The sequence below is a fragment of the Emys orbicularis genome, chromosome 7 (assembly GCF_028017835.1).
Source record: "Emys orbicularis isolate rEmyOrb1 chromosome 7, rEmyOrb1.hap1, whole genome shotgun sequence".
NCBI classification, from domain to species: Eukaryota; Metazoa; Chordata; order Testudines; family Emydidae; genus Emys; species Emys orbicularis.
Window position 1 is genome coordinate 100575001 of NC_088689.1, and position 13746 is coordinate 100588746.

The following is a 13746-nucleotide window of genomic DNA, read 5'->3' on the forward strand; positions in this document are numbered from 1 at the left end:
TCCCCCTTTGTTAATTAACACAGCCGCAGCTGAGCTGGCTGGCGTTCAGAGGCAGAGCTGAGCCAAATGATCTGGCCGGGTTTCAGGAGCTGGGAGCAGCAGTGGTGCAGCGAGCAGGGGGTGCTGCCATGTGGGCTGGGATGGGCATCCCACATTGTCTGTACCCTTCCTGCCCCGAGGCAGACCCTGCCTTCAGATCTGCTACAGGGCGGGGCCAGGGAGTGGGGCGGGGGACACGTTCCAGGGACAAGGACCAGTCGCACATTGCACAGACCTGATGGAGATCAGGGCCCCCATCGGGCCGGGCGCCACACAGAGAGCTCCTCACAGGCTGAACAGACACAGGGTGGGAGGGGAAGGGACTGTTCCTAGTCACACAGCTGGTCACAGCAGAGCTGCAAACACCACCCAGGAGTCCTGAGTCCCAGTTCAGTCCCTTGATTGACCTTCATGCTGTGGGGGTGATTCCTTTGGCCCGGTGGCCATTTGCACCAGTTCTATGCAGGTGTGAAGCAATCAGAGCAGTGGGGCTTGCACAGCTACTTTGCACTAGTGTGAATGGCTGCACAAGGGGCAGGGCAATGGGGAACTGGGCTCACAGTGCAGACAAATGGCAAGTCAGGCTCACAAGGATTCAAGAAAGGGTTGATTAAAGACTAGGAGACAGGACTCCTGGGTGCTATTCCCAGTCTGGTCGGGGTCTGTGCAGCGCCTGGCACAATGGGGGCACTGATCTCGGTCGGGGTCTGTGCAGCGCCTGGCACAATGGGGCCCTGATCTCAGTCAGGGTCTGTGCAGCGCCTGGCACAATGGGGGCCCTGATATCGGTTGGGGTTTGGGCAGCGCCTGGCACAATGGGGGCCCTGATCTCAGTCGGGGTGTGTGCAGCGCCTGGCACAATGGGGCCCTGATCTCAGTCAGGGTCTGTGCAGCGCCTGGCACAATGGGGGCCCTGATCTCAGTCAGGGTCTGTGCAGCGCCTGGCACAATGGGGGCACTGATCTCGGTCGGGGTCTGTGCAGTGCCTGGCACAATGGGGCCCTGATCTTGGTCAGGGTCTGGGCAGCACCTGGCACAACGGGGGCACTGATCTCGGTCAGGGTCTGTGCAGCGCCTGGCACAATGGGGGCCTGATATCGGTTGGGGTTTGGGCAGCGCCTGGCACAATGGGGGCCCTGATCTCAGTCGGGGTGTGTGCAGCGCCTGGCACAATGGGGCCCTTACCTCGGTCGGGGTCTCGGCAGCACCTGGCACAATGGGGGCACTGATCTCAGTCAGGGTCTGTGCAGCGCCTGGTACAATGGGGGCCTGATATCGGTCGGGGTTTGGGCAGCACCTGGCACAATGGGGGCACTGATCTCAGTCGGGGTCTGTGCAGCGCCTGGCACAATGGGGGCCCTGATCTCAGTCGGGGTCTGTGCAGCGCCTGGCACAATGGGGCCCTGTTCTCTGGCAGGTGTGACTGTAACACAAACTAATAATTTGCAACCTCTGGTCCTTGCCAGCACAATAGCATCTCATTCGCTCTGCCCAGAAGATTAATTCCTCCCGCCACCTTATTCTTCCCATCCCCTCCCGCTGCAACTGAAGTACCGACAGCTGGCTACAAATTATCCCCCATTATTAATGTAAGAAAACTAGAGGCAGTGGGTGATTCAAAGAGACAGTGGCACAGACACCCGGGTATTTTTAGGGATTGGCTGGAATTGCAGTGCCAGGTTGCAGAGATGTCAGCCCAGCTCATAAGAATTTGATAGCAGGCAGGGAGGGAGGACTCTGCATTAATCTGTGGTGTAGGAGCGAGCAGCAGAAACAATCCCGTGCCCCATTCCAGAGGGAATCCCATTACAGGGATCCCTGTATAAGCAGCTCCTGTGCCCCACCCCAGAGGTGGCTGCATCCCAGTGCTGGGTGAGGGGGTCTCTGTGCATCGGGTCATAACTGCAACTTCCCAGCACCAGCCTGGGTCTGTGCATGAGGAGGAGCTAGAGGAGAGAGAGGCTGGTGCCTTCACTCCGCAGTGCCCGAGGACAGGAAATATCCCTGGCGCTAAGGGATACAGTTCCTGCTGTTACCAGGCAGCCTGATAGTACAATGGGCTGCCTACAACAGCAGGGACAGCAATGTCTGGCCCAGCAGGCCCTCCAGCCCTATGTCCTATGAGTGTGAAAAAGGGGTGGAGCTGTACTGACACGCCCTGAACCACTCATTTGCACTAATCCAAAATGGGTGTGAAACATCATCACTTCCTGCCCAGTGCTGGGAATGGAACCCAGGAGTCCTGGCCCTCACCCTCTCTGCTCTAACCACTAGACCCCACTTCCCTCGCAGAGCTGGGAGCCAGGTCCCTCCTCCCCCCACTCTGCTAGTCCTGGAGTCACCCTTCTGCAAGAGCCTCCAAAGTCACATGCCAGCTGCTCCTTCACCCACCTTAATAATTGAGATGCCAGTGGCTGGAGGCTCTGCCTGATGCTGGCCAGGGCTGGGGCCAGGGCAGGGACAGCCCAGCTGTGCCCAGGTCTGAGCCTCACTGCCCTCATCTCTGCTGCTGCTTGGTCCCCAAGGAAACACGCGCACCCCCATCCCATGTACCCCCAGGGCTCTCACACAGTCACAAGCTCCCATATCCCCAGAGCAACAGGACCCCCTGACCCGGATGACTCCCCAAGGACCTCATATCCCCAGTACAATGGGACACCCGGACCCAGACAACATCCCAGAACCACTGACCCTGGATCCTCAGTACAAGGGGACCCTGGCCCCAGCTGACACCCTAGGACCCTTGACCCCAGTTACCCAGTTCAAGGGGGCCCCCTGCTCCAGATGACACCCCATCCCAGGACCCCGATCCCAGATTCCCAGTACAAGGGGACCCCCAGATGACACGCCCCCAAACATACACATGACAGACATTAGTCACGTCATTTAATGCACCACCAGGAGGGGCTCGGATGCCACGGTGATAGGCGTGGGGTGAGAACTTCTCTGGGATACACATGGTGCCAGCCCAGGCAGGCACCCCAGGGACCTGGCCAGCGTGTTGCTGCTGCTTGCATTGGTATTCCAGGCCACTGCTGCGATCCCTCCAAACCCCATCGCTGTGCTCCGGCTGTTCAAGGAAAACACCCGCCTTCCCCTGTCTCTTCCTTGGCATCAGGCGTTTCCGTTGCCAAGCAACGGCCTCGAGAGGCTTTTCCTGCCACTGATCAATTTTGCCAGCCGCTAGCTGGAATGGCTGGACCCAGGTGCCTGCTACCTGCGGCACCACCTGAGACCCAAGGGCTGGGAGGGAGGGGGCTGTCGCTTGCCAAAGACCCTTCCAAACCCACAGGCAGAGCCTGCATGTAAACTCCACTGAGCTGCTGCCTGTCATGGGGGGTAGGTGGATGTGGCCCTGAGACACAGTGTGCAGATGTGCCTGGAGCATGGCATGCAGAGGGACTGACACACGTTGAAGGTGGCATGTACTGAGATTAGCATGTGCCATGCACAGAGCTAAGCATGCATGAGGGAGGTATGCAGCAAGAGTGCCATGCACTGCAGATGGCATGCAGGATGCAGTGAGATGAGCATGCATCACAGGTGGCACACAACGTGGATGGCACTGCAGATTTCAATGGGCCGAAGCTGTATTTGCAGGCAGCGCTGTCCAAGTGTCCCCTCCCCAGTCACACCCCGGGGCCTCGGTTTGGAACCTTGGAGCTGCCCTGGTCCTGGACTGTGGGAGAGGAGAAAATCCACTGGAGACCCATGGGTAACAGTGAGCTAGATATACACACACATTGGGCTGCAATGCACTGAGTGCTGCACAGACCCTGATCGAGATCAGGGCTCCAGCGTGCTGGGTGCTGCACAGACCCTGACCGAGATCAGGGTGCCCCCTGTACCAGGCGCTGCACAGACCCCGACTGAGACCGGGGCCCTGTTGCGCCAGGTGCTGCACAGACCCCGTTTTGCTCTAGTGCAGGTAACTACACAAAATTTGTGCCCTGTGGCTGTGGGGCTTCCAACCTCCATGTTGATTTTTTATATTCATTGCTCCAACTCTGGAGAACCCAGCTCCTGCTTGCAAAAGCGGAGCCCTTCAAACCTTATGCCGGCCGGGGCTGAAGGAGAATCCCTATCAGCAGTATAGGGACTATGACACACACACACACACACATCAGCAGTTCGGCTTGGACCAGCAGAGGGCAGCAGGGAGGCACATGCGCAGCTATAATCTCCCACTGGGGTGACCTACCAGTTGTAGATTATAAGGTCACACACAAATCTCAGGAGCAGAGAGCTCCAGGATGGTTTAACTTAGTGGTTCCCTGCAGTATGAGCTGTACAAAGTGGGACGTGGGGGGCTGGAGAGTAAGGAAAGGGGGCTCTCCAAGATCACACTGATCCTGGGATGGTGGGAGCCATGGTGGGGGAGGGGAGAGAGAGTTAGTGGGAAATCTGCAGCAAACTGGAGGCTTTTTATAGAAACACTAAAATATCAAATTAGGGAGGAATTATAGGAGCATAATAAGGGCCCTTCATTAGCGGAGCAGAGCCGGGTGGAAGAGGGGGAAATACACGAGCGGGGAGGGGAATAAATATGTATGTGGCTCTTCCTCATTCCTCGCAGATTCATTAGCCCAACATTGCAGGAGGAGTTTCTCTTTCCGTGCTGTGGTCCAGGGTTTACAGATCTTAAATTACAATGATTTACGCTCTGCTGCTGGATGTTGTTATTAACGTTATGGTAGCACCTAAAGGGCCTGACTGAGATCAGGGCCTCCATTGTGCCAGGCGCTGCCCAGACCCTGACTGAGATCAGGATCCCATTATGCCAGGCGCTGCACAGACCCCGACTGAGATCAGGACCCCGTTGTGCCAGGCGCTGCACAGACCCTGACTGAGATCAGGGCCCCATTGTGCCAGGCGCTGCACAGACCCCGACTGAGATCAGGGCCCTGTTGTGCTGGGTGCTGCACAGACTCCAATTCCTCTTCAACCTACCAGGCTCCCAACACCTCCAGAAAAGAGATACCTAGGTTGGAAAAACAGCTGTCATCTCACTTAGCACCTAAGACGCGGCTGTCTCTGGGGCGGGACGCAGGGGTTGTTTATACAGGGACATCCCCCCCCCCCCCCAGCACTGCGATGCAGCAGCGTCTAGGGTGGGGAGCAGTTTAACAGCAGCACACAACAGTTTAAGACAGGAAGTGAAGATTCAAGTATCAAATAAAACTACAGAGAGATTAAGAGGAGAGCGTGCCTGCTACTGAGCCTACCCCCTGCAGCTCAGGGCCCGAGTGCTGCGCTGGGGCCCTGGGGCCAGCACTGACAGCTATGGGAGAGAGCCCCCTACTGAGCCGCCAATGGTCCGTGCAGCAGCGCCCCCATGGACCATGCTGGGGCACTGGGCCAGCACTGACTGGGGGCAGAGAGGACCCCCATTGAGCCCTCCCACCCTGCTCCTTGCAGCACAGCGCCCCCTAGCATCGCACAGGGGCACTGGGGCCAGCACTGACTGAGGGGACAGTGCCCACTAGCATTGTGCATTGGGGTCAGCCAGGCAGGAGAGGGCATGAGCATGGGGGAAAATGTGACTGGTACTGGTCCAAGGGCTGTGTGTCACTCTGCATGGGGACAAAAGCCAAGGAGCTTCCTGACTGGTGTGAATGTCACGAAAAGGCTTCAACCCAGAGTCAAGCCGGTCCGGTAATTAGTGTCCACAGGGGAAGGTCGGCGCAGAGGCCCCAGACTCCTCCGGCAATGCTTTGGACTGAGCTGAGACCCAACACAGTGATTTCACGCTAGGGCTAAGGAAGAGCCATCTGATGGGAAGGCAGGTGGGTCACCAGGACCCCGACTGCCACGCGAGGAAAGAGAGGGTGAAGGGATGGAGCAGGGGCTCGGAGCAAATCAGTGGGAAAGGTGGGAAGAGAACTCAGGCCTGACTCCCAGGCCCCGCCCCCACTCTAACCCACTAGACACCCCGCCCCCCAGAGCTGGGGATAGAACCCAGAAGTCCTAACTGCCCCCTGCACTAACCCACTAGACGCCCGACCACCGGCCCAGAGCAGAGATAGAATTCAGGAGGGACATTTCAGAAAACTTCAGGGGTGAGGGGAGGGCAAAGCTGTGTCAGGATATAGAGCCTTATATGTGACTATTCTATCCTGCATCGGTGTGTGTGTGTGTGGGGGGGAATGGCATAATGGAGCATGTAGACCTATGAAAATCTGTGGGGTGGCAACTGCCCCTGCCTGGATCCCAGCCCCCTGCTCTCACCCACTAGACACCCCCCCCTTAGAACATTCCAGACCATCCCAGCCATCATCCTTTTAGGTGCAGACTGAAAAGTAGGGGAAATACCCCTGGGGGTCCCCTCTCCATACCCCTCCCCCATCACAGCCCCAGAGGGGAAGGGTTCACAGCCCGACTGGGGGGGCACAACGGCCAAAGGGCTTGAACAAAAAAAACTCTCCCTGGGGACAAATCCCAGGGTTCTTGGTTTGCAGTCACTACTGCATTAGATGAAAGACCGATGGGGCCAGATGCACACCTGGTGTAAACCAGAGTCAATGGAGCGATGCTGATTTACACCAGCTGGGGATCTGGCCCCATTGACTCCAATGGAGCGATGCTGATTTACACCAGCTGGGGATCTGGCCCCACTGACTTCCAGTGGAGTGATGCCGATTTACACCAGCGGGGGATCTGGCCCCATTGACTCCAACGGAGCGATGCTGATTTACACCAGCTGGGGATCTGGCCCCATTGACCTCCAGTGGAGTGACACTGATTTACACCAGCGGGGGATCTGGCTCAGCTCAACCCCCTCCCCCCTCCTGACGGCTGCCCTTTATGACGACGCTGCATCATTATCCCCACAGCCCCTTTTTTCGGCTCCAAAAGGCCCCGTGAACCATAAAACAGGCTTTGCTCTCTCTGGCCCCTCTGCCATTTTAGCTGCAGGGGGTGGGGTGGGGGTGGGGGGCTGCTGGAGTCCAGCTAGCAGGAAGGACCCAGGCTCTTCCTCCCGTTACACTGAGTTGCATCGCCCCGGCTAGCACAAATGCACAGCGCGCTCTAGATCTCGTCTGGCGCATCAGTGGCACAGCAAGCTCTCTCGCCTGCGCTCCCCAGCAGCAGTGACTGTGTGTGTGTCTGGGGGTTGCTCTTTGCTCTCTCTCTCTCTCTCACACACACACACACACACATCAACGTTCACTCTGCTCCACACTTCATCCCTTGGCCTTAGCTCGCCCCACGCCGCGAGCCAGCCTTCCCTCCCCACCCACCCCTCTGTTTTAACACCCCCTCGCCGATTTCCTAGTCTGATTCTCCATCCTTTTTGCCTCGTTACTGGAATAAACTGGCCGGCTGGCGTGATAAACTTTGTGGAGGGAGAGAGCGATTGGACGCCAAACAGGTAAGCTTCCACCCCCAAATATATGTAGAGAGATTTGTTTGTATTGAAGCCCAGGATGCCTGGGTTCCAAACAGATCTCGCTTGCAAAGCTGCTCCGGGATTTGCAATGATAGCGTGGTTAAAATGCCCGGGCTCCACCGTACAGATTCGCTGCTCTGGATTTTCCTAGCTTTCTAAGACTTTTCTGTGATTAAAACCCCATTATGTAGGGGTCTGCCCCTCAGCTGTTAGCTCATTGAGCTTCTTTACTTTTGCTGGAGAAACCAGGGTTTTCCAAAAACCTGCAGCAAATCCAACCCCCCCACTGCCTCTGTTCTCAAGTTGGGTGTTTTTTGTGCAATAGGGCAAAAGGATGGAGATGGTTTTGGGCACTGATTTTAAGGGGCGGGGGGGGGAAAGCTTGTGTGATTTGATTTCTCTGTCCCTACCTGGAATTATTTATTTCACACAGTGGAAGGAAAAGTGAGGAGAGGTCAGCAGACCCAAAACAAAAAAGAGGGATTTGAGAATCGGCTAATAAGGGGGGGGGGGGGAGCAAGCTGCTTTCCAGAGCAAGACTGAAATAGCCGCTGTGCCGTGAAGAGCTGGTTTTGCACCTGGAAAAGATGCAACGGGGTGTGTGTGTGTATGAGTGTCTTTCCCATTAGACCCCAGAGTGAAATATTTTTTGTGCTCATTTACCTCTGCATGCGTGTTTCATGTCGCTTTTCATGTACCATTCCATTCATGCATACATGATAGCCGTGCCCGTAGCTGAGTGCACAAACAGGGACATTCCAACCACTTAAGGAAACAAGGTGCTCGGGTGAGCTTACACTTCAGTAATCTTTCTGAGCAACGGCAAAATCTCTCCCCCCTCCCCCCAAGCAGCTGGGTTGAAATCTGTTGCAAGGAACGAACCCACAATTTGGAGAATTTCTCCCAATTTATGCTGTGTATTTTTTCCGGAGGGGGTTCCGGAAAGAAAAGCGATGCTCTGAATTTTGCAGCATTGCCCGATCCACATTTGGCATTTCATTTCCTAGTAGGAGGGCAAATAATCCAAAATTCAACATCGAACGCCGGGCTGGCATGGACATAAAGCTGAGCTTTTTTGTTTTTTTAAACTGGATCCTGCTGTAAAGAAAAATTCTTCCTGGCGGCTCTAATCTTTTGCAACTTCTCAACATGGGCAAAAGGATTTGGAATTCACGGTTTCCAAATGGACCAGGAAAGTTGGGAACTTTCATTTAATTAATAATGTTTTCAAGGTGCTTCCACTATAGAGAAGAAGGGTTATTTTAGCTCTTAATCCTGCAAGGATTTAAACAATTGCCCCCTTTTCCTCAAGGTGAATAAATCGAAGTAACAATTAACCCTGCTCTCAGAAAAGCCGATATTTCCCTCCTTCTTAAAGTATATTTATAAGAAAGCAATGCGTGTATATTGTACTTGGTGGACTGGCTTCTATCAAAGCAGATGCACACAATGGTGTAACTCAATACATGACTTCTCCTTTGGATTTTATTTTACTTTGGATGGCGTTAGCTTGATATTTTTAATAAGCTGTTTGCTAGTGACTTTTCCTGTCCCAGCCTATGTTGAATAGAAAGACGTGGGATCTATCTATCTATTTATCTATCTGCATTAATTCTGGCGAGTCAGTCTGTAAATGTTTTGTGTCTGCTTTTGGGAATAGCTCAGTGGCCTGCAATCATAGTTCTTCCTCTCAAAGGTGTTTTATGAAAACAGAAATATTTTAAGCACTCTATTTTATTTGGATTTGTGTGTCTCTCTCTTTCCTTTGGGGGGGGGAAAGAAGACCCCCCCCCCCCAAATAATCCTGCCACTGGTTTTGTGTGTGCGGTCCATGAAAAAGAAAAAAGATTTCTTGCAGAATCAGGGCCAGAGGCCCCGCGGGCTGAATTTTGAGCCGTGATTTTAAGACAGAAAGCTTTCAGACACCCCTTTCTGTAATCTCTCTCTTTTTGCCCAGTTCGTGGCAAGAGTTGAGGCCTATGGAACTGTAGCAGGAGAAATGATCCGGCAAAGTTTTAAAATAAAAATCAATTTTGTTGCCTTGAAAAGTGGAAAAATTTCTGCTTTGGGGGATTTTGTGGCTGCTGTTAAAAACTGAATAGCCCAAACATTGAGACTGTGTAGTGGGGTGGGGGCTGAAGTGCCAGCCAGGTAGCTGGATTTGCTTAAGGAAATAACATATTTAGGGCTAGGGAAAAGAAATGAATGAGAACTAGCTGCTGATGAAAGAAAGGAGATGGGTGTATATGGCAATGGAGGAAAATATTGGTGGTTGAAAATGACCTGCATCTGTGGACAGCGGAAGTCTTCTTGTGTATTAGACCAAACTTCTGGCTCTGTTGTGAATTGAACAGGCTGGCAAATGGGAGCAAAAAGAGGACGGAAAAGCAGAAATACACTTTTGGAGTCCATGTCTGTAGTTTTTCCACCTGTGTCAGCAACAAGGAGGGCCCATCTTGGATCATACCGTTCTGCTCTTAATCTGGGAAAGTCCCAGATCATGGCTTGATTTCCCCCCATCCCTGGCTGAGGGGAGAGACACAATTACCAGGCTCAGAAAGGCAGAGGCCCCAGATTCATAGAATCTGCAAACAAATAACGGGAACCATTTCTCAGCATTAGGGCAAGTCATGGCCTCTGTTCAATCCCTGACAGCTGGTTAGTTCGCCACATTTCTGCCTTGCACGTGAAATCTGCCCAGCTTCCCCCATTTCTGGTTTGCAAAGGCAGCCTGCAGGGGCTGGGAGGATCAAGCAGTGGGATCAAAACGGAGTCAGGATGTTTGGGTTCTATACCTAGCTCTGGGAAGGGAGTAGGGTCTAAGGGGTTAGAGTGGGGTTAGGGCTGGGAGCCAGGACTCCTGGGTTCTATTCCCAGCCCTGGGCTGGAAATGGGGGTCTAATGGATTAGAACAGGGGGTGGGGGGCTGGAGGTCAGGACTCCTGGGTTCCATTCTCAGCTGTGGCCTGGCGGGGTGCAGAAAGCCTCCCTGCCTCAGTTTCCCTGCCTCTAACATAGGGATAATGATGTTGACTTAGCTAGCTGAAGAGCCAGAGCGCTGAAGTACAAAGCTGCCCGAGAGATCAAATGAAAATGACCTCAAGTCCTTATGCTCCTTGTCTGATTTTGACAAGGCTCTGAGTCAAAGAGGGTTGTGGAGGCGAATTCATGATGAGGTATGATCTGTACTGTGCTTGTGCCCAGGGCCCTGGTCATGGACCAGGCCCCCACTGTGCCAGGTTCTGTACAGACACAGAGCAAAAAACTCAGCCTCTGGAAGGAAGCCTGAAGACCTTCAATCCAGAGCAGTGGGTGTAGCGGGGCCTGTGGTGTCAGCAGCAGCCCTCTGGCACACCCACACTCCGGGATGGGGGAGCACTGGGCTTGGTGTGGTGTTCGCTGTGCCGTCGTGAAGTTGCACATGCTGTCCGATACATGTCACAGCCTGTCACACAATCACAAACACACATGCATGGTTTCACACAGCCATTCCCACACACTCCCACTCCAAGAGGAAACCACAGCAGAGACCAGGGAGCGTGGTCTAGCGGCTAGGGCACGGGGCAGGGAATCACAGGGCTCCTGGGCTCTATTGCTGGCTCTGTCACTGACCTGCTGGGTGACCTTGAGCATGTCACGGCCCCGCTTCGTGCCTCAGTTTCCCCCCTGCCCTTTGTTTGTTTGGACTGTTGCCCCCTGTGTCAGTGCAGCGCCAGCTCCGATATTGGTCACAATACGCATAATTAAAGCCGAGATGAAAGCCAGGGTGGGATCGGCCAGAACTAGCAAAGCAAATGCTATCAAATCAAATACAGTGGATTCCCCACTCTCCCTCTAGTGGGAGCCCCTTTCGGCTGCTCTCACACTGCTAGGGATTCAGGGTACCTCTCAGCCCCAGGTGTCAGAGCGAATGGCCCTCTTAGCACCCCATGGCCGGGTCTAGGTTGCATGCACACCTGGGTGTGGCTGTCCCAGGCCCATTTCTCTGCTGCAGCCCAGCCAGCTGCTCCTGCACATGGGGTCTGAGCTGGGTGTGGGGAGATGAAGCCAGCTTCCCTAGGCAAGGGAAGTGGGGAGCAGCAACCACACCCTGGGAATCAACCAGCAAGCTCTGGGTCTTTCCAACAGAAGGCTCTGCTGCCAGGGCTGTAGCACTCACTACGTACTGCCCAGATATCACGGCAGCCCTGGCCTGCACAGACAGTCTTTTTAGCGCAGGCTCCAGCATTAAGACCGAAGGGTCCCCGGTTCTAGGCTCACTGCCGGCACCACCACCTCCCCGCAGGGCAGCTCAGCACAGAACACGTCCTGTTTGTAGTTGTGTCTTTTGCCCTTTGCACAACAGCAGCGGGACAGGACCCCCAGTGCAAATCACCAGTTGCTGAGCAGCTATGACATGCAAGGCTTAGTTATGGATACACGCTGCTGTGCTGGCTGAGGTCTCGGCCCAACAATGCAGTGGGCGCTGCTAGAGGACTCACCAGCTATTTAAAGGCATATAACCCAATTCCTATACTACTTCAGCGGTGACATGGACATGCTGGCTAGGCCACGCTGCCTCTGCTAACACCCCCACCACACAAACACACACACAGAGCAGCTCAGCATAAGATGGGTTTCCGTGTGCGCTGACTGACTGAGGGGAATGGGCTCCTGGGTTCTATCCCCAGCGCTGGGAAGGGAAGGGAGTCTAATGAGCATGTTCCCTTTTGCCTCAGCTTCCCCCTCTGTACAATGGGGATAATGATACTGACCACCACTGGAAAGTGTGTTTTGAGATCTACAGATGAACAGCACCATAAGAGAGCCAGGGATGAGTCTGTATGTGTGTACACACAGCTCCACCCACATGATGCCGCCCTGGGGTTTCAGTGACTGATGTAACAATTTTAACAGGTGCCATCAGTCCATTAGAGCTGTTTGTTTCTCAGTTGTACTGCGCCTTGGGGAAGCCTCTGTGTGTGTGTGTGTATCTGTCTGTCTGTCACAGGCTTTGTGTCTGTCAGTTGAAGGGGGGTCTGTGTCTCTGTCAGTTGCAGGGGTGTGTATCGATTTTCACTGCTGTTTTTAAGGGGTTGCATTCCAGTCCCACCCCCAGCCCTGCATCCCTCAGGAGCCTGCCCCGCTCGCTGCCCCGGCGGCTCCAACCCAGTGGGATGGGAAGTTCCTCTTTAGCCCAAGCTGTGTGGTGTTGGGAGGACCAGGGATGCACATGGCCTGTGCAGATCACCCCTGCCCAGACGGATCAGCCCCACCATGAGCAGCTCGGGAGTGCCAGCCTGAACAGGGATACACAGTGCGACAAGCCCTGCACGCACACCGTGCAGTGTAGTTGTGTTACATACACACATAGCACAGCGCAGTGCATCTCTAACACCACTACACACAGTGCGGTATATATCTAACACCACTACACACACACAGCATACTATATATCTAACAGACACTATGAACACAAACAGCGCGGTATATATCTAACAACACTACACATCAACCGCGCGGTGTATATCTAACAACACCACACACACACACACAGAGCATGGTGTATATCTAACACCATTATACACACATGGTAGCACAATCAGCCCTGTTTCCGCTGCATAATTTACTCAGTCTGCAATTATTGCATTCTCTTAACAAGGAAACAAAATGCGCTTCTAATTAGCCTGGACTGCACTCCCCCCCCCCCGCCCCCCCGCCGACTCTGCAAGGGCTCCCTGTCCTGCTAGATGCACAACACAGCTGTGGGCTCCAGGTGGCACTGTTAGGTTTGCATGCTGGCCTGAGGTGAAAATGACCAGAGTTCAATTCCTTGTTCTGCCACCGACTTGCTGTGTGACCTTGGGCAAGTCACTGCATCGCTCCAGGACCCTGCTCTCACTGATGAGATAATCCTTAATTGTCCATCGAGATGGTGAACTCTTGAGGGCAGGACTTTGCAGCACCTGGCACAATGGGCCCCAATGTGGGTCAGAGTCCGTGCAGCACTGGGCTTGGTGATGCCCCGATTTCGGCTGGGGTCTGTGCAGTGCCTGTCACAATGGGGGCCCTGATCTCTCCTCCTGACTGAGATCAGGCCTCCCCTCTATGCTGGGCACTGCACAGACTCAGTGGGAGACAGACCCTGCCCAAACCTCAGTCTAAAAAGATTCCTCCCTCCACCAGTGACGGTGGTTGCAATATATTCCACAGAAAGGGGCTGTGGGGACATCATTGGACATTCACCTCCTGAGAACTGGGATCACAAGTGAGATGAGTTTTAAACACTCAGCTGAGTCAACTTTTTTGTTCATGTCTCTAAACCGGCAGGTTTTCAT

The 13746-nt window shown here is 54.2% G+C and overlaps 1 protein-coding gene across 1 annotated transcript in view; it reads right to left on the minus strand.

Annotated features, from left to right (window-relative positions):
- Positions 1 to 13746, minus strand: part of MACROD1 (mono-ADP ribosylhydrolase 1) — a 209950-nt gene that overhangs the window by 66095 nt on the left and 130109 nt on the right. The window lies entirely within an intron of this gene.